At 55.4% G+C, this 22,866-nt stretch overlaps 1 protein-coding gene across 6 annotated transcripts in view; it reads left to right on the top strand.

The window, feature by feature from the left end:
* Positions 1–22,866, top strand: part of AHDC1 (AT-hook DNA binding motif containing 1) — a 64,620-nt gene that overhangs the window by 19,140 nt on the left and 22,614 nt on the right. The window contains exon 1 of one of the 6 annotated variants that reach the window (XM_040466433.1): positions 8,017–8,142. The exons of the other annotated variants lie outside the window; for them this stretch is intronic. The gene's annotated coding sequence lies outside the window, so the exon portion shown is untranslated. Of the gene's footprint in view, positions 1–8,016; positions 8,143–22,866 lie in introns of those variants that run through there. 6 annotated transcript variants of the gene reach the window in all.

The following is a 22,866-nucleotide window of genomic DNA, read 5'->3' as shown; positions in this document are numbered from 1 at the left end:
ATGTGCGCGCACTCTCTCTCTCTCTCTCTCGCTCTCTCTCTCTCTCAAAATAAATAAATATAAGAAAAAAATTTTTAAAAAGAAAACAGGCTTTGAAAGGTTAAGTAACTTGCCCGAGGTCCCATGGCTAGTACCTGGTGGACAGCTTTTGCATTTGGAACTCTGGGATCCAGAGTCCTTGTTCTGAACTACCATACTCCCCTCCCCTCTTAATGCTGTAGGTGGGAGATGGGAGCCCTGAATTCCCTGGAGATGTGGCATCTTTGGGGTGTCTCTAGTCTAAGTTGAAAGGGAGATCTGGCCCCACCCTCGCCAACCCCAAGTCTGCTAAGGCAGACAGATCCCACAAATCAAGACCTGTTTTGTGGGGGAAGCAGTCAGAGCATCAGGTGGGCCTGGCTGGAAGGCACAGGTCAACAATTAGGAAGCCTTGGGTGGAGCCTGGATTGGGCTGCAGTGCTGGCCATGGTGGGGGTGGGGGGGGAGGATTGGGGGAACAATTAAGGTGGGCCTCAGACTGTGCCCTCAGAGAGCTTGCTGTCTGGGAAAACAAGGCAGATGTGTCTGAACAGTTACCAATAGTTGTATAAGACAACAGGAGAAAAACATCACAAAGCATTATGCAGACAAAAAGAGTTTGAGCTTTGGACCCATGTAACTAACCTTAGTTACTTGACTCCTTTCTAAGCCTCAGTTTCCTCACTTGTCAATGGCACTGACTCTATAGGGTTTTAGGAGGTTCAAAGGAGATAAAGTGTGAAGGGTGCTCTGGAGCAGGGGCTCAGTGAACATCCATCTATAGATGCTGAGAGCCAATCTCTGGAGAAGGAAAGGGTCCCACCCCTGGGGCTGGTATTGGAGCAGATCAGGATGGGAACGGTAAGGATGAGGAGGGTAATGAGAATCTCACTTTTGGAGTCAGGCTGCTTGAGTTTAAATCCCAAACATGACGAGTTGCTTACCCTCTCTGGGCCTTGATTTTCCTATCTGTAAAATGGTATTATAATAGTGTTTCCCACCCCCCACAGGGTATTATGAGGATTAAACTAGTTAATTCACTTATTCAGTAAGCAATATTGAGTACCTGCTAGGTACCAAATATATTGCTACTCACTGCAGATAATAAGTGGTCAATACACGTTAGCAATCTTATTATCATTATTCATATTGGGGGTGGCTGGCTATTCAGGGAGGAGGCAGAGGCTGAGGCTTTTAGAATGGAGTTGAGTGACACAATAAAATGTTGTAGAAGTAACAGCAGGCTGATATTTATTGAGTGCTTACTATGTGCCAGGCACATTAGCTCAGGTACTTGTATTATCTCCGTTTTGCAGATAGGAAACAAGTTCAAAGAGGTGTAGTGACATGCCCAGAGAAACACAGCTTGTAAGGGGTAGAGCTGGAGATTGAGAGACTCAAAAGCCAGGCTGTGAAATCACAAAGCTATAAACCTGCTTAAGAGATGTTGTAGGGTGGGGCAGTGATCCAGCAGAGGAAGGAGGGGGAGACCTTGCCAGGAGAGGGACAGAAGTGGGCAAGGCCTCCAAATTCAGGAAACAATGAGGGAATGGACCAAGTCAGTATATGCTCCCCCAGTGGTTTTCCCCGGCAGTAAACAAGGTATGAGCTCAGGGTAGGGAGCAAGTGAAGACTGGAAGAGGTCATCTTGAGAAATGGGCACAATTGAAAACGATGGGGAGCCAGCTCATTCCAGGCATAGCCCACAGTATCAGCAAAGGCCCAGAGGTGAGAATGAGAAGAATGGTTTAGGGCTGAGAAGTAGAGGAAATGGCTAAGACAGGTCAGAATGAGGGTTGGGAGGACTGGTGGCCTCAGGGGCCTAGGGAGAGTGACAGCCCCAGGGAAATAGGGAGGGTGACAGATTCAAGAGGCTTAGCTAATATAGAAATAGAAATAACCCCCCGTCTGGACAGGAAATAGAGCATAGTGATCAAGAGGGCAGGCTCTGGAGGCAAATCCTAGCCAGGCTGCGATCAGAGCAAGTTGCTTGAGGCCTCATTTGCAAAGTGAGGAGTAATGCCGGTACCCACCTAAGATGGGACAATCTGTGAGAAGGGATTAGCACAGGGCCTGGCACACGGTAAGCACTCGATTCATTCATTCATTCCCCAACTACCAGGTGCACATTTAGTGTCAGGTACTTTCCTAGGACACACAGCAGAGAACAAAGTAGAGAAAAACCCCCGCCCTCAAGGAGCTTACATTTAGAGGGTGAAACAGTTAACACCAAAATAAAGTAAAGTACATGGTGTGTTAGATGTTGATGAGTGTCAAGGAGAAAAATGAAACAGGGAAAGGGCTTGGGGAAGGCCAGGGTTGCAGGGTTAAGTAAACTTATAAATGGAGATTATTATTAGTATTATTTGTATAGCGGGTTTTAGTAGAAAAAGCACCTTCCAGTTTATAAGGTGTTTTTCCTTCATGAGAATCACTCAAGGTGTAGGTGTTGCTGTCCCCCTTTTGTAGATGAGGACACTGAGGCTCAAAGAGAAGAATCTGACCCAGGAGTCACAATTGTGAGGATAGTGCTGGCTCCCTAGGACTCCGGGTGACAAGAGAGCGTTATTCCCAAGAGTCTAGAGGACAGGAGGAGAGAAGGGTTAATGGGGGAGGATATGGGCAGTGGCCAGTGACCAGGGATGGAGCTGAACTGGAGAGCAGGGGCAGAGGCCTGCTTCCTGGAGCCAGAGATGCGGTCAGCATACCCCAGCATGGCCTGATCAGGGTGAGTTCAGAGAGTGGCTGGACCCAGGGGCAGCCCTGAGGGCAGAGCGGGGGCAGCAGGCTGGGCCTGAGACACTGTGTGATTGAGCAAAGGGGCAGAATCTGTCCAGAACTGAGTGAGTGTGTGGGTGGTATGGAGACTGTGGGGAGGGGGAAAGAGGAGAGGAAGAAGTTAGCTCCACTGACCAGACAAGAGGCCACAACAAGGAAGGAGGTTGGCGGGGGCCAGAGCTGGCTGTGAAGGCTCTTGAATGTCAGGCTAAAGACCTCAGCAGCAGTAGGGAGCCATGACAGGTTTTGGAGCAGGGACATTGTGTCACGAGAATGACACTGAAGAAGACAAATGTGGCACTAGGCAGAGGAGGTTCAGTGGAGGCATTTTGGAGGTGGGGAGCCCACTGGGGGACTGTCATAGCTGAGCAAGAAAGAAATGGCGAGGTCAGGTTGGAGAAACAGCTTGGACTAGTGGAAAGAGGGACCTGGGAGATGAATTCCTGACTGCTAGCTTTGGGTCTGCCTCACATTTTCTTTCTTACTTTATTATTATTATTATTATTTTTTATTTATTTATTTATTTATTTATTTATTTATTTATTTATTGCCTCACATTTTCTGAGGGGCCCTGGGCTAGTCCTTTCCCATCTATTTCCCCATTTGGATTGAACTAAAGACTCCCCCACCCCCTCTCTTTTTTTCTTTTTCCCTAAATATTTGAGCAAAGGATCCATTTTGAGAAGATGATGGAACTTCTCTTGAGAAAAATACAAAAAAAAATTTTTGGTTACAATGTTGGGAGGTTTACAGATCTGCCAGAGTCCATCCATGGAACCAAATTAGGTGATCAATAGTAATAAAAATAGCAGGTAGCATTACATGTTTATTACAGGCCAGGGGCTTGGCAGAGTGGTATACATCATGATCTTGTGAAGTCTGTTCAACAACCCTGTGAGGTAGGTACCATTATTATTATTCTGTTTTACAGATGGGGAAACTGAGGAAGCCTAGAGAGGTGGAGTGATTTGCCCAAAGTCAAAGCTGGAATTGGAGCCTGGGTCTGTCAGCTCGAGAGCCCAAGATCATCACCGCTAAAATTAAGGCTAGGATTCTAGTATGGAGGACGGGGACATGGCAGGGAGGGGTCAGATGTGGGAGGATTTTCAAAGAAAGCTGTGGAAACGCACAGCGAGAGGTGAACTGTGGAAAAGGATAGTGGTACCACTCAGTCCCAAGGTGATAGGTGGTTGGAAGCGAGGAGCTAGAGATGAAGACTCCATTTGAAACTCCCTGGTCTAGCTTCTGGGGGGGGGGGGGGGGGGGGCGGGTACCTGTCCCACATGACTCCCAGGTAAGTGACTTGCTCTGGAGACTGCTGGGAAGAAGTAGGGTATGGGGCTACTCTGTCTTCTAGGTCAGATTATGCTCTGCCCCCTTGGCAAGAGAGGACTTACTCCTGACTCTTTGACTCAGCCTCCAGTGCGATCTCTGGTATCTACCCTCCCTTCCCATTCCCAAGGCCATTAGGAAGGGCCAGTGGGCTTTGATCCCTCTAGGGGAGCTCAGAAGTGGAGACACCCTTTCCATCCCAGAAAAGAGTATTGGGGCCCATCTCCCAAGATGAGAGTGGAATCTGGACCCAAGCAGCATGTGGTGCATGTTAGGCTCTGGTTTAGACCCTGGGCAGCAGTACCATCTGGAAGGAGGTAATCTAGATTAGACTAGGGCATAGCCTTAGGCTGGAATCTAGATTTATGGTGGGTTGGACTTGGCCATCTAGAACAGAGGTTGGCAAACCGTCTGTAAAGAGCTCGATAATACACATTTTAGGCTATAGACCATTGGGTGTTGATCATGACTACTCAACTTTGCCATTGTACCTTGAAAGCAGTCATAGACAATGCATAAATGAATGAGCATGGCTGTGTTCCCATCAAACTGTTTTTATAAACAGCAGGTTGGATTTGGCTCTTGGGCCATAGTTTGCCAACTCTTGATCTAGAACCTCATTCTTCCTAAGGATGTCTAGATCTTAAATGTTACTAGACAGTGATCTAAGCAAATAAGGTTGTGGCCTCAGGCTATCAGGCCGGTTAACATGGAAAACAGTCCATACCACACTCTTGCTGGGATCCAGATATTGAGAATTGGTGAACAAGACATGTAATAGACAGTGGTTTAAAGCAGACTAAGCCGTAATCTCTGGCTGAGCCTAGATTCACAGAAAGCTGGGGTGGGGTGGTGTGGGGTGGTGAGATTTAGACCAACACGTAAGGTTGTGGTCTGAATATAGGGAAGTGGGTGAGCTAAAGCCACACAGATATTGATCTAGAGCAGGCAAAGTCTTGGCCCTAAGCCAGAGTACCATATGATCTAGAACAACACTGTCCAATAGAAATGTAATGGGAGCCATACATGTAATCTAAATTTTCTAGTAGTCACATTAAACAAAATTAAAAGTGATAAATGAATTGATGTTAATAATGTATTTCATGTAACCCAATATACCCAAAACATTACCGTTTTAACATATAATCATTATAAAATAGTTTCCTTTTTTTCTTCTTTGTATTTAGGCTTCCAAACCTGATGCATATTCTGTGCTTACGACATATCTTAATTCCAACTAGCCACATTCCCAGTGCTCAAGTTAGTTGCCACCATATTGGGCAGCACAGGTTTAGAAATGGGCTTTTCTTTGGGACCAGGATCCAGATGAGTCATGAGCCAGAATGATCTGGAGTGAATAGAGTTGGACACGCCAGGGGTTATACCCTTAGCGGACTTGAAGTGGATGTAGACTGGCTCACCCTAGGGGAGCATTTAGGCTCTGGGTTGGGATTTGGGAGGGGGTCCCTCCTTTGCAGTCCTGACCAAGTGGCCTCCAGCTCTTCCCTCCCTCATCCCAGAGTCACCTCCGACTCTGGAGTCTGGTCTGGCCTGGCAGGTGGGGGTGGGGCAGGGTAGCAGCTGGACCCTTGAGGGAGCAGGAGCTCCACCCCTCCAAGCCAGCTGCTGCCAGCCTTCCTGGACTGACTGTGTGGAAACAGGGGGCCCAGAGACAGAAATAAACTGCCAGGTTTCCGGGGCGGAGTGGGGGGCCTGCCAGCCTTTGTGCTTCCTTGCTGGAGGGGGGGGGGGGGCAGGAAGCAACTCCATGCCCTGTCCCAGGCTGTTACCCCTCTGTGCCATCTCCCCTCACCCCCAGGTGCCTTCACTCCCATGGTTCTGAGGCTAGGCTAAGTCTAGAATTTGGTGGGTTAGTGAACCCTGTGGGCCCAGGAGCCTGGGTCAGACCCTTGGGAACCAAGGGTGATCCCCAGGGCCCTAGACAAAGCTTTGTGGCCATGGGGATAGTGCCTATGTGCTCATTTCTAGGACTCCATCCCAGGGAAACCTGCTAGCTACCCCAGGGCAGAAGGTGAACAGATTCAGAGGGTTGCCGTGGGGTATTAGACTAGGAATTGGAAGATCTGCATTGGATGCTCACCTCTGCCACTAACTGGCCAAAGGCAACTTTGGCAAATCACACGTTGAGCCTGTTTCCTTCCCTCTAAGAAGGGTGTTTGTCCTGCTGATCTCAGGGCACTGTACTTCAATAGTTAACTCAGACTCTGGAACCAAAGTTTATCTGACTCTGGCCTCTGCCATTGTGTGAACTTTAGCAGGTCACTTAACCTTCCTGAGCCTCAGTTCGTCATCAGCAAAAAGGGGATATTACCTACTTTATGGGAACCTTATGATGAAGTGAGTTAATACATGCAGGGCAAGTACTCAGTGTTGGCTATTACCATTGGGTAGTTGGTAAGTTCAGTTGAGTTGTAAGTGAAAATACATTATTCACATGCAAGGGATTCTTCCCCTGAAAAGAGTTCTCTCTGACCCCCTCATTTTATAAATGGAAAAACTGAGGCCCTCAAAAGGGAAGGTGTTTTGCCCAGAGAGGCACACAGCAAGTAAAACCTTCATTCGGTACCCACCATATAAAGCCAGGTAGCACATCCCCAATTTACAGGTAAGGAAATCGAGGCCGATGATTGGCCACTGGTGCACAGTGGCGCTATCCAGTGAGGCCTGAGTCCGCCGCTGGGGAGGGAGTGCCCAGGCCATCCGTGCTCACCCGAGGAGGGGCGTACAGGTAGCGGGCGCCCTGGAGCCGCCGCCCGAGCCAGGCGCGCTATTAATAATCCCGCCGCTACGCCCGCCCGAGAGCGCAGGTCCGGACCGCCGCCGGGCGCCTCCCGGGCCTGGGCCGGGGCCTGAGCCCGAGCCGGATCGCGGCGGCCCTCCCCTTCCCCCGCCACGTGACACACCCCCCCCCCCCCCCGACTCCGCGGGCAGCCGAGGGCCCGGGCTGGCGGAGGGCGGGCCGGGGGCCAGGAAAAAGCCGAAAACACCGAGGCTGGGCCGCTCCCCTCCCGCTCAAAATAGCCCCCGGCCGGGGCTGCCACGCATTCCGCCGGGCCCGGGGCGCGGGAAGGGGCGGCCGGCCGGCCCCCGCCCGGCCCGACGTGGCTGCCTCGCCGGGTTGGAAGGGGGGGGGGGCCGAGGGCGGGCCGCGCGGCCGGCCGGCATGTGGCTCTCCTTCGGGGAGCCTTGGCAGCCCGGACTGCGCGCTGCGCCGGGATGATGGAGAGCTTCTGGAATTTCCTGCAGCTGGAGAGCGCGGCCGGCCGGGGGAGCGGGCTGAGCGCGCGGCTCGGGAAGGGGCGCCTCGAAGCCCGACCCTAGGGGGCGCCTCCGCGGCGAGGGCCGTGGGGGGACATCTCTTTACCCGCCCCCAGGCCGCTGGAGTGGAGGGCGGCACACCTCCCCTCCCCCCGCCGCTCTTCGCGGGTCTGGCGGGGGTCCAGTCCCGCCCCTCCCGGCCTGGGCGGCGGAGAGGGGCCAGGTGCAGGCAACGCCCCTCCCCCAGCCGCCTGGTTTCCCTCTCGGCCCGTCACCTCCTCCAGGAGTCAGAAGCTCCACGGCCTCATGTGGGAGGGGGGTGGGGGGGTGGCAGGGATCCGGGGGCAGCGCCGGCCTGCCAGGTAGCCGGAGAGGCGGCGGCGGCGGCGGCGGCGGCGGGAAAACTCGGAGGCGGACTGTTCCGGCCCGAGAACTGCTGGGCCCACGGACCAGTGCCTCCTGCTCGAGCAAGAGGAGCCCCAGGGCTTCTAGGAGGGAGGCGAGGCCGTCTTCTCCCAACACCGCCCCCCCCCCGCCACCCCCCTCACCCCCCCCCCCCCCCCCACTGCCGAGCGGGGGGGGGGCGGACGTGCCGGAAAAATCCTGGACAGTTTTCTGGACGTTGGCGGCAGCTTTCTTTGGGGGCAGCTCTGCACCTTGCAGGTCCTGAAGTCCAGAAAAGGGCTCCGGGAGGGAGGGTTCCTTTTACAGGAGCCCTGAGATCCAGGGGAGTAGGTAAGTGACCTCTCAGGGCTCACTTTTGGAAGGGGGAGGGAAAGAGGTCTACCTTGCCCTTTGTGGGGGAGGGGAAGGGATGCTTTCCCACACTTTGCTAGTTCCAATACCATTTGGCGCTCTGCAAACTGTTGAACCGTTTGGCAACTCAGGCGTCTCCCTCGCCTGGGGTGGACTACCTCTCCCCTTGCCAAGGGTCCCTGTTCAACTTCCATTTCCTGCCCCAGCCCAGCACACCCTCACCACGTTAAACAAAAGCAGTGGAGGTGGGTACAGTTGGAATCCCTCCTCTGCTACCCACTGGTTGTGTGACCTTGAGCTAGTCCCTTCACTCCTTAGTCCCTTTGCTCATCTGAAAAACTAGATAATAGTAGGTAGGCCATGGCCTTGTGGAGCTTCAAGTTGCACAATGTTTAAAGCAATTACCACAGTGTCTGCACGTAGTAAGGACAGGAAATAAAGGGAACCTGTGTAACATACAGTCTCATTCAGAGCCCTTAAAGTATTTGAATCCCCTTCCCCTCCAACAACCCTGTGAACTTTGGCTTCCCAAGGTAAGTAGTGCCTCTCAAGCTGGGGAGGGTGGAAAGATGTTGGTTTTGCTGGGTGTTCATTTATTCGTTGAACACATAGTTAACGTTCTCAGCTAGCTCCAGACTAGGGAAGAGACATTGAATTTGTGCTGGGGACTGGCCACCAAACTTTGTTAAAGCTGCAAGGTCTGTTAGAAGTCCTTCCTGCTAAGCTAGCTCTTAGTACAGATGGAGGAACTGAGGCCCACAGAGGGGGCCAGGTCTCTTCATAATACTCCTTCTAATGTTCCTTGGGAGTGGGAGTGGGGGCTGGCAGGGAGCTCTGGGCCAGGGGAAGCTGGGCAGCCCCTGGCCTGGCTCCCTGGGGTATGGCCCAGGCAGTCTGAGAGTCTGATGGAATCCTGCTTTCCTTTCCCTCCCATCACGGCGCTGACCTTTCACTCCACCTCTGCTAGAGTGGGTGGGGGTGGAACCCAGATACCCAGATTCAAATTAAGATCCCTGTTGGCTCCCCCTCAGCCCAGGATGTTGGGCCTGGGCCTGTGTCAATTCCCACCCTTCCCTCCCCCCATGCCCCCCCCCCCTCCAGCTCTCCCTGTTTCCTGTTGGATTGGCCTTCCTTATGTACTGGAAGGAACTCAAGGCTCCATTTGTTGTCTGTGTGAACTTGAGCAAACTATGTGCCTCTGTGAACCTCAGTTTGCTTTTCTGCAAAATGGAGTGGACATAAAAGCTACCTAGCAGAACACCTCTTTCAGGAGCATCCCAGAGGCTTTCTGGCAGAGGTTCATTTAAATAATAAAAGCCAGAGATTCCCTAGAATGTACTTTCAAGGCCAGCAATGGGGAACAGAGCCTTTCTTTACCTGTGGTTTGGGGAAGCAGCTTGGGGGGTGGGGGTGCCAGGGGCCCTGGCATAAGAAGTGGGGTGGGGATGAATGTCCACCAGACCATTTTGGCATAGTCCAGATTCGAGCAAATTTACGTGGCCCAGATTCCAGGGCTGCCAGGTGTCCGTGTCTTTGAACCCACTGCTGGGCAGTTCTCATAAGCTCCTCTCTAGGACTGTAGACGCCCTCTCCTGACTAATCCAGCCCCACCTCCTTCCGCCTCAGGGAAGCCCTCCTGGGCTTCCTGTACCCCCTCAATTTCTCTCCAAGCCATAGAGAGCTCTCTGTGAGAGACTGAAGAGAGAGGGACCAGTAGCCACAGTTGGGCTCTGTGACTTCAGGCAGGCCACTTCCCCTCTCTGGGCCTTCATTTCCTCCTGCATAGCAGAGGAGGCTGGATTAGTGACTCCCTAAGGCACCTTCCAGCTCTGACAGGCTCCGAGACTGTGTTGACTGATGTATCCTAGGAGATAGGAGCACACAGAACCGAGTCAGATGGGAGATTCCTGTGGAGGTATCCCCACCTCCAGAAGACTGGAGTGCCTCCCTTCCCTACACACATTGCTCAGGGACACTGGCAGAGATTGTGGTGGGCGGAGGGGGCATGGCACCCAAGCGAGTGGTACTGCTGATTCCCAGGGTGTCTCTTGTCAGTAGAGAGGCCTGTGCCTAAGAACAAGAGCTTGTGTCAGTCGGGGCTGTGAGACCGCTTGCTTCTAGGGGAAGGGAATGTGTGTGTCAGTGACCAGTCAGCCTCTAGGGAATGGGGGGTGCGGTGCACGAGGCAGCTAGCTTGTGGGATGGTGTGTCCGGAAGAGCGATCGAAGGGGCCGTATATTGGGGTGTGTGCAAGACAAGAAAGCTGGCGGTGGCAAAGAAAGAAACATAGATGAACCAGAGAGCGAAGCTCTGGGTTCGGGCAGACAGCGCGGGGAACCTCCAGCCCTACTGGGAAGTGTTGGAAGATTCAGCACAGTCTGACACAGTACGGTCTTGCCTGTGCCTAGGTTAGTCGGCTTGTTTACAGGTGTTGAGCTGAACCGCACTGTTCGGGATTGCAGTTGTCATGTTCTATTGTAGGGGTTTCGTCAAGGTTTCCTGAACAGTGAGTGTCTGGCTGTTTTGAGGGGTGTGTGTACGGGACTGTATTTATTGTAAGGCAGTGAGCAGCTCCTGTCCATTTGGGGTGCTTATCAGATTGTACGAGAGGCATCGGTTCTGGCTGTTAGAAAGCCTTAGGCTACATTAGGGAGATTGCCTGGCTGTAAAGGAAGGTGTTTTCAAGCTGTGAGCGAATCCTGGCCGCGTTTTGGGTGCCTCTTTCCCCTCCATCTCTTCGGGGAGGGAGGTCTCCTGTCTTAATCAGTGCCTCCGCAGGTAGGCAAGCAGGCGGTTGCTAGCCTGCTCACACTTGCAGTAATTTTACCACGGTGCCTAAGTCAGGAACAGGCGTGAATTGACCTTTTAACCCCTTCCCCGCCACAGGATTAGACTCTGTTTCCTGTTCAATCTCCTCCAGAACCAGTTCCATCCCGCCTGGGGGGCCCCCCCCAAGGAGCGGATAAGCAACCCCCCATCTCTCCTCTCCTCCCTCCCCTGTGGAGCCTTGGGGGGGGGGGGGCCTGAGGGCCAGGCTGGTGCAGGGTCTGGCAGGAGCTGAGGGCCCAGGCGGGAGTGATAAATATTGAAGAGGAGGGATTTCGGTGTGGGCTGGAGCAGCTGCAGTGGTTCGAGTGTCACACTATCTCTCCCCAGGTTTACTGACCCATTTCCATTCACGCGGCTGCCGGTTTCCTAGCAACGGCAACAGTCCCCCCAGAACAGGCGGAGTGTGTGTCTGCCATTAGCGACTGCCGCAACTGTGTCAAGGTTACCCCGCTCCCTGCAAACCCACCCCGGCGGGTTTGTTTTCTGCCAGCGCCTGGCACACACAGTGCCAGCCAGGGAGGGGGAGGGGAGGGGGCTGGGGGCCAGCCCAGGGGCTTGGGTGGGGGTGGGGGGCCCCCCCAAGGAGGAGCTGCAGTTCCCGGTCCAGTGGGAGCCAACTTGGACTGAGGCCGAAGCAGCTGCCCCCCCCCCACTCCTTGGCTGGTGGAATTCCTGAGCCCGAGGGGAGCAGGGGGCGGGGCTGTCCCTCAGCCCTGACCCCCGAGATTCCAGAGCCTGGGGGGAGGGGTGTGGGCCGAGGGGCCTCCGGGAAGCCTGCCTGATCTGACCCCACCTGGCTTGTTCTGCTCCTGCCCTGGCTTCCTCCCACTCCTGCGCAGCAACATGCTCTTCTCTGCTCACAGCTCTTTGTCCCAACCTCTGTGCCTGCTCTCCCCTCCCTCAGACTCCCCAGGGCAGGGTTGTATTTCTCCCATCAGACTAGGGGCTCCTGAGGTTGGGGTTCATGATTTGTTCTTTCCTTCTCCTCAGTACCAGCTCCTGACTGTTTTTCCAAATGTCATGGGAGATGAGATTAAACAGTTGGGGTGGCAAAGGATAATTTTTCTTAACAGGGACTAGCAGGGCAAATGCCCTCATTCCACCTCCTCAGTGAAGTCAATTCTGCTTGCAATCCCCAGGCCCCCCGGTACCCCCATCCCCCAAGTGCAGAACTCCAAGTTCTGCGCCACTTAAATGGGAGTGGCCATAGGAAATAAAGTTACCTCTCTTTTTCACCCTAAAAGCCTGGCTGCAAAGGGTTAAAGCAGCTGCACCCCCCCCCCCACCTTGCCTTGGTATGTGAGCTCCCCCAGGCTGGGGGATGGGAGGAGGAATGGGGGGGGGGGGTCTGTCGCCTTATAGCCACTCATGTGGTCAGCTCAGACCTGACCAGTCACATTCCTGCCCAGGAGGACTGGGGCTTGAGGTGGAGGGGCAGGGGCCTGGAGGGGGCTGGGCTGGTAGGAATGGAGAGGGGGTACCAAGAAGCTGGAGCAAGGGGCTGCTGGGAACATGGAAGCATTATGCCACATAAACCCCAGAAAGCCTGAATCAATCTACCCTCCATTCCTCTGGGCCTCGGTCTCCCTGTCTTTCTTCCCAGTTTGCACCTGCCAAAACATTCCCGTGATCCACATAGCTGTGATACAGGTACAGACCTGGTCCCACTTCTAAACAAAGAGAAGAGTGTAGCAGAAGCAGTTTCTGACATGCAGAGCGGCACAGAGACTTGTGGGTAGCCTCCAGTGTGACTTTCCGGTGCTTGGAGGAGGTCGGCTGGGTTTTTGGCTGGGTCAGAGGCTCTGAGATCTAGGGTACAGAGCAGGCTGTGCTAGACAGTAGAAAGAGGCCTGGGCGGAGCCCCAGAAAGCCTGGTTCTTTGCCCGGCCCTGTGCTTGACTCCTCATGGCCTCAGTCTCCCCATCTGAGGGGCTTAGGCCTGTGGTCTCTAAAAGTCCTCCTGTCCTATAAGTCAGTGGCTCTGGGTTAGGGATGAGGAGTGGGGGGCAATGGTCTGGAGGGATGTGGGAAGCTGCCAGCTCAAGGGGGAGTTTGCAACGCGATCCCAGAGCGAAAATAGCCCAGGTCATTTTCAGCTGCTTAGGCTGAGGGAGGTATCTGATCCTGGCAGGGCAGGGCAGCTTGGGCAGGGGGCAGGGAGGAGCATTCTGTAAAGCTCTCTGGGAAACCGGACCCCAGGATGGGAGGGTGGGGAAAGGTTGGCAAGCCCAGCCGGGCTTCCTGAGACCCTCTGGGTCCTGGTAGCACCCCCACCCCCAACCCCACCCCCACAATGAAAAGACTAGGAATGCAGAGGGTTAACCGGAGGTGAGGGTTGCACTCCGGGCCCCCTTTGGGTCCTGGCCTGGATGAGGTGAAAGGTCAGCCCCAAGGAGTCCAGGCACAGCTGGGGAAAGAGTAACCCGATCCTTCTCCCTAGCTGGCTCAGGGGATCACAGAGCCGCCTCCCCCAGGAAAGGTGCTTTGACATCCCCAGGAAGGAGTTTGTTTCTACTTGTTCTCAGCAGGGGTTGGGGGCTAAGGGAGGATCTTGGCCCAAGGGGTCTGGGAGAGCTGCAGGCCTGGTGCCCCAGCCAGTATGGCAGTGCTTTGTCATCCCGGGGTCAGGGGAGGTGGAGGTGAGCCTGCTGGAAAGGTTAGAGGTAGCCTGTTCTGGCCCTGCTCTCACTCTCTGCCCCATTTATAATGACTGACGGCCAACCTTGGAGATGCAAAGCTTAGAGGCTCTTCCCCCTCAGCACACGTACACTGTCTGATGAGTGAGAGAAACCGCCTGATACTAGACTGTGACATTGACATGTGTTTGGGGTGGAGAATTACACCTTGACTCAGATTGTTTTGCCGTCCGCGGTTGTGTGTGTGGTGGGGTGTTAGAATGTAAGGTGGTATGATTGGTAGAGACAATACACAGAAGAACACGGGCTCTAAAGTCAAGTTTGACTTGGGTTCAAATCCTTGCTTTTGCCTTACGCGAGCTAGTAAACCTAAACCTCAGTTTTCCCCACCCACAAAATGAGACTAATACCACTCCCCACAAAAGGTCATTGTAAGGATGGGCACAGAATAGGGGCTCAGTAAAAAGTAACCTTAATGGGCTTGACCGTCTGCTAAGGTGACCCTGTTGAAGCTCCTGGTCTGACTCTAGGGCCGGAAAGAGTTGGTGAGCTACAGATGGTCTGAGAGAGAGGGGAATTATGAGAATGTGACTGCATCAGTGTCCCCAGAGCTGTGTGTGTGGCTGTGGGAGTATCCAGGTCACTTGGGGTGGGATGGTGTGAAACGAATGGTGTTGAGCCTCTGGCAAAAGGCGGTTGGGGCAAGGTTCTTAAAGGTGACCTCTTGGGTTGGCGACAGCCCCCCTACTCCCCACCCTGGCAGGCTTTGTGCAGCAATGTGTGGGTGTAGCTGTCCCTGGAGTGTGGCTGTAGGTATGTTTGAGAAGGCGCAGGCATCCCAAGAAAGAACAAGTCGCCTTTTGTACGCATCCAGCCCCAGGCTGGGCTGGGCCCTCTCTGGGGGATCCCCTGTTTCCGCGCCCAGCTCCCCGCCCACGGACAGCGCCCCAGCCCCGCCCGCCACCTGATGAGGGGTGGCCAGGTGGTCTGAGCGCCCCCTCCCGGGGACCGCACTTCTGGCCTTGGGCAGGGGTCTGGGGCTTTCGGGCTGGGGGAGTGCCCGAAACCCTGACCCCGCCTCTCGTGACATCACTCCAGGTGCTACCAATCTCCAGGAGCCCTGCCCACGCCCTCCGCCCCCACTCCAGGCACCAATCTCTTGCTATCCGGAGGCTCGGTGGGTGGAGAAGGAGGCAGGGCCTGGCGTGTGGGGCTGGGAGACCACAGAGGGCCTCCTCCTTCCTGCTCTGGGAGGGGCTGAACACGCGACCCTGAGACCTTGGAGCTTAGCTCCCTTTGAAGGAGCTCACAAGACCTCTCACAGGGAGCACTCTACCTTGCTCACCTATCCAAATCTTACCAGCTACCACCTTCTGCAGGAAGCCTTCCAGAACCGGCCTCGCCCTCCCCCGTCTTTTTTCTGATTACCTCCCCCCTTTTAGCGACTCTCTAATAACGGGATACCAGTATACCACTAACTAGCTGTAGTCCACTGATCAGTTTACTGTGTACCAAACTGCTCTGTGTTTTTCATGGAGTATCTTACCTGATGGATCTCAGATTGTTTTCTACTTTGTATTATGAGCCTTTCCCACCCACTGGATTGGGAGTTCCTCTGGGCAGGGCCTCCAGACACAGCCTGGCTCAGCACAGGCACTACTAGATGTTCAGGATGGATGATAGATGAAGCAGGCTGCAGAGGGAGAGGACCCTGTCAAAAGTCACGCAGAAAGTAGGTAGAACAACCAAAGCTAGAAATGGGGTTTCCTGGCCCCACTCGGGTTTTTGGTTCTGGTGTGTGACTGAGTCAGGAGTTGCACAGAAAGATGCCATAGACCTTCCTTTTTGCTATAGGAGGGCCTTTGTCTACCCTCCAAAGATCAGAAGAGCCCAAAGTCTGATCTCTGCAATCTATACACCTTGTACCAGGATCCCTGACTTCTGGGAGGCTGAGGTGGAGATGCTGGGGGAGCAGGGAGGGGTTTTGCAGGCCAAATGGGCAGTTCAGGGCTGTATTGTGGGCCCAGTAGTTGGGGGGGGGTACTGGTTCTGGGGACATAAAGATTTAGCTTGCAGGTGGGAGGTTCCAAGTTGGGAGGAGTGTTGGGAGCCAAAGTATGTGGGGGTTCAGTGCAAGAGAGGCAGAGATTATGCTGGGCCAGCAATCCCAGCACCAAGCTGGCCCAGTGGAATGCTGGGAGGCCCGGGGGATGGGGCCATGCAGCCAAGGTGTCTCCGGTGGCACAGAAGCAGTTAAGAGCTGCCTCAGCCCGTTCCTTCAGACAATTAGTGACATCTCGCTTGACAACACCACACTGAGCCGATGCAGACCTCAGCCCCCCTCCCAGCCCCCCCACGGCCGCTTCAGCTGTTTATTCTTGGGCTTTAACAATTGGGATTCTGACTTGGAGGAGCGGGCGCCCCGCGCTGCCCTCTGACCCTCCGTCGCCTTGGCAACTGGAGCCCGGTAGGCCTGGGCTCTGCGTTAGGATTACAGATCCTGAATTCACAATCTTGCTGCTCCCCTGCAAGCAAAAACAGCAGCAGCAGCATGCGGGATCTTCAGCTAGACTGGAGGGGATGGAGCCAGAGGGTCCCCAGGGGCTAGCCTGAGGCCCGGGTGGGAACCTGGGATGCCCACAGGCGACCTGTAGAGCCATGCCCCACTGGCAGCCTCGGTGGGGTGGAGTAGGGCCCAGAGCCCTCCTCAGCGCCAACCTCTCCCATCCTCTGTCTGGAAACTTTCTTCCTGGTAGAGCCCCGAGGGCAGGGGCGAGGCTTCTTCATCCCCCCCCCCCCCCCCCCCGCTTCGTTTCCCCTCAGTCAGCCCCCTACCATGCCCAGAACTCCAAGTGCCAGCCGACTGTGCCCCTGCAGTGCCTGCAGCCATGGCAACAGGCCCCCCCCCACCAGCTCTGCTCCTTCCTTCCCCCCCACCGCCCCCCCATCAGCCAACTGCCCCAGCTGAAACCGGAGCCGATGCATCTGTGAGCCTCATGCCCAGACCCACATTCCATTTCTGTCCTCTGTCCCCCCCAGCTCTGGCGACGACATCTCCCCCCTCCTCATGCCCCCTCCCTCCTCACTCTGTGCTGTCCCCCCTCACACACATACACTCTATCACTTAGGGTCTCCCCCCTTCTTCCCGCCCCATTCTCTGTGTCTCACCCTCTCCTACTGTCTCTCTTGGTCTCTGGGTGTGTCAATCCCTGTCTGTCTCCAGCTCCCTGTGGTGTCCTTAGTTCTCTGTGCCTTGCCCTGTCTGTGGCAGGCTCCTTCTCCATCTCTTCCCCTCTGTGTGGATCTTGCGCTCCCTTTCTCTCTCTCTCTCTCTCTCTCTCTCTCTCTCTCTCTGTCTTTGTCTCTGCCTCATCCTGCCTGTCTCTCTGTGTCTTTGTCTTTTTCTTCCTCTTCTGTCCCTCTCTTCTGAGTTCTCTTTTGCTGTGTTCCTTCCTCCAGCATCCTGTCCTCTGTCTCTCTCATCCCCTCCCTGCCCCGTCTCCTTCTCTTTAAGCATCATTCTGCCCTGTGTCTTTTGCCCCCGTGCTCTTCCTCTTTCTCTGTCTTCCTGAATCTGATTCCTTACTTCGTTTTGCCCTCCCTCTTCTCTTCTGACTCTCTCCTCTAATTACATAGATTTCTTTCAAGTTGTCTTCCTCTATTTTCCATTTGGTCATTTCCCTCATGGCCCCTAGGTTGGAACAGGGATGGGCCCCCCTCCCAAGAGTCACCCCAAAGGAGTCCCCTTTCAAATAGGGGCCAGATGCGCTGGTACCTTGTTGGGCATCTATAGTTGAATCTGAGGTGGGGAAGGGAGGTTCTAAGGTCAGAGAGCCTATAGGAGATGGGGTGCCAGATGCCAAGAGTGCCAGCCTTTCCAGGCTTTAAGAGCACAGACTCCATCCATCTAGTCTACCTTCTACCAGTCCAGGCCAGGGCAGAGAGTAGTTCCAGGGGCTGAGCTGGCCCAAGAATCCCCCTGGCTGTAAGAACTCAAAGAGCATGTCTGGGCCTCACCAATTCCTGGGATTGGTTTCCTCCCCTGCTATAATGATGGCTGTCTCCGACTGTGCCTCAGTTTCCCCCAGTGGCACAAGGGTACTACCCTAGCTCTATTTCTGACTTCTTTAAAGTACTTTGGGTTCCTGGAACAAAGTTAAAGTTATGCAGAACAGGGAAGGGTTAGAGTAACTTCTGCCCTCTTGCTTATCGACACCACGGGGACTCCAGCACAGAGGAATCTGTCTCAGGGTAGGGGTAGAATAAGGGTCTGGTCATCTTAAGTATGAGTAGAGGACCGTGCCCCACCCCACACCCCCCACCCCACCCCCAGGACTACCAGCCCCTGCTGTCAAGCCCTCTCTCCCAGTCTGGGCAGTGGCCTCTAGCCCTCTTTCCCACTCACTGTCCCTCTTCAAGGAATGAGCTTGGAATCATGGGAAACAGGCCCTGGGTTGGGGGTGCCAGGCCTCCAGGGCCTAGCCCTTGCCTCTGGGTGTGATGGGACCTGGTCAGGCAGACAGTTCTAGGACCCTGAGGTCTGGGCACTACTCACAAGGGGCCAGGCGGGGGAGTAGGGGTGCCTGGGGGAGGCGGGTTGCACGCAAGGCATGCTGGGCCCCCTCGGTGGGTGGGTGGGGGGGAACAAAGCTGGCATCGAGGCCTCAGCTAAAATTAGCCGCTTCCCTGCGCGGGAGCGAGCATGCCTGCCAGCCGCCCAGATCGCCGCTGCCTCGGCAGGCCATCTGTCGCCACGTTTTGCTCAGTCCCCCAGGGCTCCCCCAGCTCCAGCCATCCCCAGGGGCTAGAGGGACTCTGCTCTGAGACTGTCCCTGGCCAGGGCTCTGGGCTCTGCTGCTGTCATGCTGTGTGACCTCAGGCTAGGCCTGTCCCTCTCTGGGCTCCTGGACAACAAGCAGACTCTGCATACTGACATCCCAGACACCCCAGTCCTTCTAAGCACCAGATCCAGGCGCTGGTCATAGGCTGGTTTGTGGGCTGCCTCCTCCCTTAGATCTGGCCCTCTGGTCCAGTGTTTGAAGATGAGCCAAGTGGGGTTTAGGGTAAAGGTCGGGATGTATAGCAGGCTCCTGTCAGTTTCCTTGGTCTTGACGCTAGGGCAGCTCTGTGGCCAACAGCACCCCAACAGCCTCTCCTTCCTCCCACCCAACTCATTACTGACCTCCAAGCAGTCTTAACAGAAACAGCTCCAGGTGGGAAACTAGAGCTGGAGACTGAGTTCAGCTGCTACGAACTTGCTCCATGGCTTGGACAAGTCTCTTACCCTCTCTCTTAGTCTCTTTTCCCCCCTCAGTAAGAAGCTCCCATTTTTTGAGCACCTGCCCGCTTCATATCACATTGTCTTGTGAGGCTGACATTACCATCCCCGCTTTACAGCTGAAGAAACTGAGGTACAGAAAGCTGAGGTTCCTTGTGAGGCAGCAGTGGAGTCAGGGACCGGACTGCTGTGTCCTCCTTCCCATGGCCCCCAGTGCTCTGCTTGCTGGTCTCCAGCCTCAGCTTCTTTCTGGCCCTTCCCCCTCCCCAAAAGCCATAGAGACTGAGCTGCTGCTCCAAGGTCACTCAGCTTGGCCTGGGAGGAGCTCAGACTTGAACCCAGGCCCCTTGGCTCCTGGCCTCCCTCACTCCCTGGCCAGCGGGCTGGGCCTGTTCCCCGGGTGAGTCATGCCCCTGGACTTTGGCCTCCTTGTCAGGCTCTGTGGCCTGAATTTGGAGAGGGGGCCTTCATAAGGACTAGGGGCTCCGTGCAGGTCTGAAGCTGTCATCACACTCCCTCCTCAGTCCCGGGCCCTAAGGACATGGTAATAGCAGCCTCTAATCCACCTCCCCACCACCCATCTCTGAGAAGTCTTAACAGGAACAGCTAGCTCCTCAGGCCTCAGCAATAGCTGTCCCTCCACCACTCATGCTGCCCCCTTCCAGGATCACTACATTCAATTAGAAATGGGGCAGGGGTGGCAGCTTGGGGAGGTGGCATTTCCAGGTCGTCCGTGTGGCCAGGCAGCTTCCTTCCCAGCACTCATCTACCGCAGCGCCAGGCAGACAGGTTACCCAGGAGGGAGGCCACAGCGCCTCCCCTCCTGGTGTCCAGGGACCAAGGTCACGCCCAGAGCCCTGTGCGCCTCCACCTCCTCCTGGGGCCAGTGGTGTTTATCACTGGGGCAACATGCGGCTGTGCCCGGCTCTGGCAGTGCTGGGGTGACATTCATGCCCTGTGAGCTGTGACGCCTCTGCAGGCAGAGGACAGCACCACCCAGGCTGGCGACAGTGATGGGGGAGCAGTGGGGGGTGGGTTGTCACCTGTTCTGAAGCAGTAAGGGGGTGATATGTTGTGTGCCCCTCCAGCAGTCTGAAGGGAGGACTCATGGGGAAAGGGTGAGGTTGTGGGCAGGGGTCCTCTATACCTTCCTCACACCTGGGAGGTAAGGCGTGTGTGTGTGTGTGTGTGTGTGTGTGTGTGTGTGTGTGTGTGTGTGTGAGAGAGAGAGAGAGAGAGAGAGAGAGAGAAGTTCTCTGCATTTCACATCCCATCGTGGGTGTAGGACTGCCTGGCTGCATGTTAGTTACACCATTGTGAGGGTGACAACCTGTGTCCCTATCTCCTGTTGTCTGGGGGTGTCAGATGTGCCCATCTCACACTTTGGGCGAAGTGACAGGTTATGTACTTCGCTCATCCTGTTAGGCGGGTAGTTACCAACCCATACGCCTGTCTCTGACTGTTGGGTATGTGTGAGATGTCACCATGTGCCCATCTCATGCTGTTGTGGGGAGTGACATGTGTGATTATCTCATGCTGTTGGGAGGTTGTCAGTAACTTGGGAGCTTGTCTCTCACCCTAAAGAGACAACATGTTGCCCAGTGGTATGGGGCCCACAGTTGGCGGGGCCTTCCCGTGTAGACCACAGGACCCCAAAGGGCTGGCCAGGGGAAGCATTCAGAGCCGTGTCTGAGTCCCACATGACCTGCCTTCTGACCCATGTGCCAACCCTTGGGACTATTTCCCAGAAGGAAGGACCCAGTGTTTTTCAGACGATGTGGCAAGCGGCCTCTGGGGCTGGGACAGAGGTGACTGGGGAGGTGGGGCACCAGGCAGGGTTGGCATGGGGGTCTGTGTCCCTGCAGGCATGGGGGGACCCCAGTCCCTGCCTCTTCTGCCCCTGAAACTGTTAAACTAATTAAGGCTGTGGAGCCGCAGGATTAATCGGGGCAGCTCAGCGCGGGCCGGGAGCTCAGGTAGTCGATTAGTGCGCCGCGGAGGATATTGGATTTCTGAACCGCAAGTCAGCACTATTCGGCCTGTTATCTCGCCGAGGCTCGAGGGTCAGGAGGCGGGAGGCTCCGGGCGTGCTGGCCGCCCCCACCCAGCCAGCTCTCAGCGTCCACTCCCCCTGCCCACACGCCACCGGGGCCATCTCCGTGCCCTCACCCAGTCCCTCTCCGGGTGTGCCCTGCATCTCGCCCCCCTGTCACCCTCCCAGTCCCTTGACCAGTGCTGATCTCCCTTCTCTGTCCCTCCTGGTCTCACTCACACTCTGTGCCTGGGGACACCCACTCCCGGGCCTCTGACCTGCGTCTCCACCTTCCCGTCCACTGTGGCTGTCCCCCACCCTCTGAGCCCCTCCCCATCACCAGTCTCTGCCTCTCTGGCTTTTGTGTTCTTGTGTGCCTGTCACGCAGTTTCTGTCTGTCACTGCCTGTCTGTCTCTCATGTCTCTCTGTCTCAGTTTCTCTCCCTCTGTGTGTCTGTGTATCATTCTCTGTCCCTCTCTGTCTTTTCCTTTCCCTCTGGGGTTCAGTCTCCCTCTCTTTCTCTCTCCCACTCCTTCTCCCTCTCTCTCTCTCTTCCTCTCTCTCTCTCTCTCTCTCTCTCTCTCTCTCTCTCTCTCTCTCTTGTGTGGTCTCGGCTGGTGTCTGCAACCAGAACAAATCTCCCCCAGCCAACACCCCCTGAACAAGGAGGCCAGAGCAGCTAATGGGAAACATGTGATTCTGCCTTGCGCCTGGAGCACCGTGAAGGGAGCCTTAGTCCCAGCTCAGCCCCCCTGCCCCCCCTCCTGCATTCCCCCCACCACACTGCCCCCCTCCCAGCATCTCCCCAGCCTGTGCGGGCACAGTTGCAAGATCCTCAGTTATTCCCATTTCAGGGGGTGTGGGGGGAGCTGGCATTTATCAGTTGGGGAGTATCAGGTTGTGGAGGGGCTGGGAGCAGCTTTGCTCCTTAGGTCCCTCTAGCCTGCAGGGCCAGGCAGACCCCATGCAGACTTCTTACCCCCCCCCCCCCCCCCCCCCCCCCCCCCATATGTAGGAGAACAGGGCCCAGGTGGAGTGGGGTGTGGGGGCCTGGATGGGGGACAGCCAGTCCACCCCCACTGGAGGGCTCTGGGGCCACCCAGATTTCCATCTTTTCTGCCCTCCTGGGCCTCTGGAGAGCTGCAGAGGTGGGGGCTCCCAGAGGGCTTGGGAGCTGCCGGGCTGCATTTCTGTGCCCACCCAACCACGGGGAAAGGGGGGATGGACCAGAGGAGGGAGGCTCTGGCAGGTTGGAATTCTCCTTCTCTGCCTGTGGATAAATTGTCCCTAATCCAGGCTTGGGGAGTTGTCTGGCTCCTACAGAGAGAGAGAGAGAGAGAGAGAGAGAGAGAGAGAGAGAGAAGGCAGGAGATAGGAGGGAGGAGGGAAGCAGGCACACAAACACAGTGACACAGACACACACTGTTTCACAAAGGGTCTCACATGCAATGCACATGCACACAGACACGCACCGAGGAGTTACACAAAGGTACTGCACAAACACTGAGACACTATTGTGCTGACAGGCACACCATGGCACACAGACCTTCACACACATGTTGACACTGACACATAGCTATTTTGGCACACACATACAGTGATATGGCACAAGGACCCACTGACACACACACAGGCACCCAATGACGAGGTTACACAACACACATGAGTGGACACACGCACCAGCGCATACTGACCCACAGTCAAACAGACCCACGGGGACACCGTGACCAGACACACTGTCACACCATGACCCTGAAAGCCCAGAAAAAGGCAGAGGTAGGAGGGAGGTAACGCTGATCCACAGTGACACCAGTGCCCGCAGTCACAGGCCTCGAGATTGGAAACCTGCAGGGACAGCAGAAGATCAGCCAAGCTCACCCCCCCCCGCCCCCCACACACACGTCCAGAGAGCTCTGAGACACCCCCC

Source organism: Herpailurus yagouaroundi, unplaced genomic scaffold, assembly GCF_014898765.1.
Source record: "Herpailurus yagouaroundi ecotype Mexico unplaced genomic scaffold, PumYag 77, whole genome shotgun sequence".
In the NCBI taxonomy this organism is placed as follows: Eukaryota; Metazoa; Chordata; class Mammalia; order Carnivora; family Felidae; genus Herpailurus; species Herpailurus yagouaroundi.
This window is presented reverse-complemented; position numbering and strand designations above follow the sequence as displayed.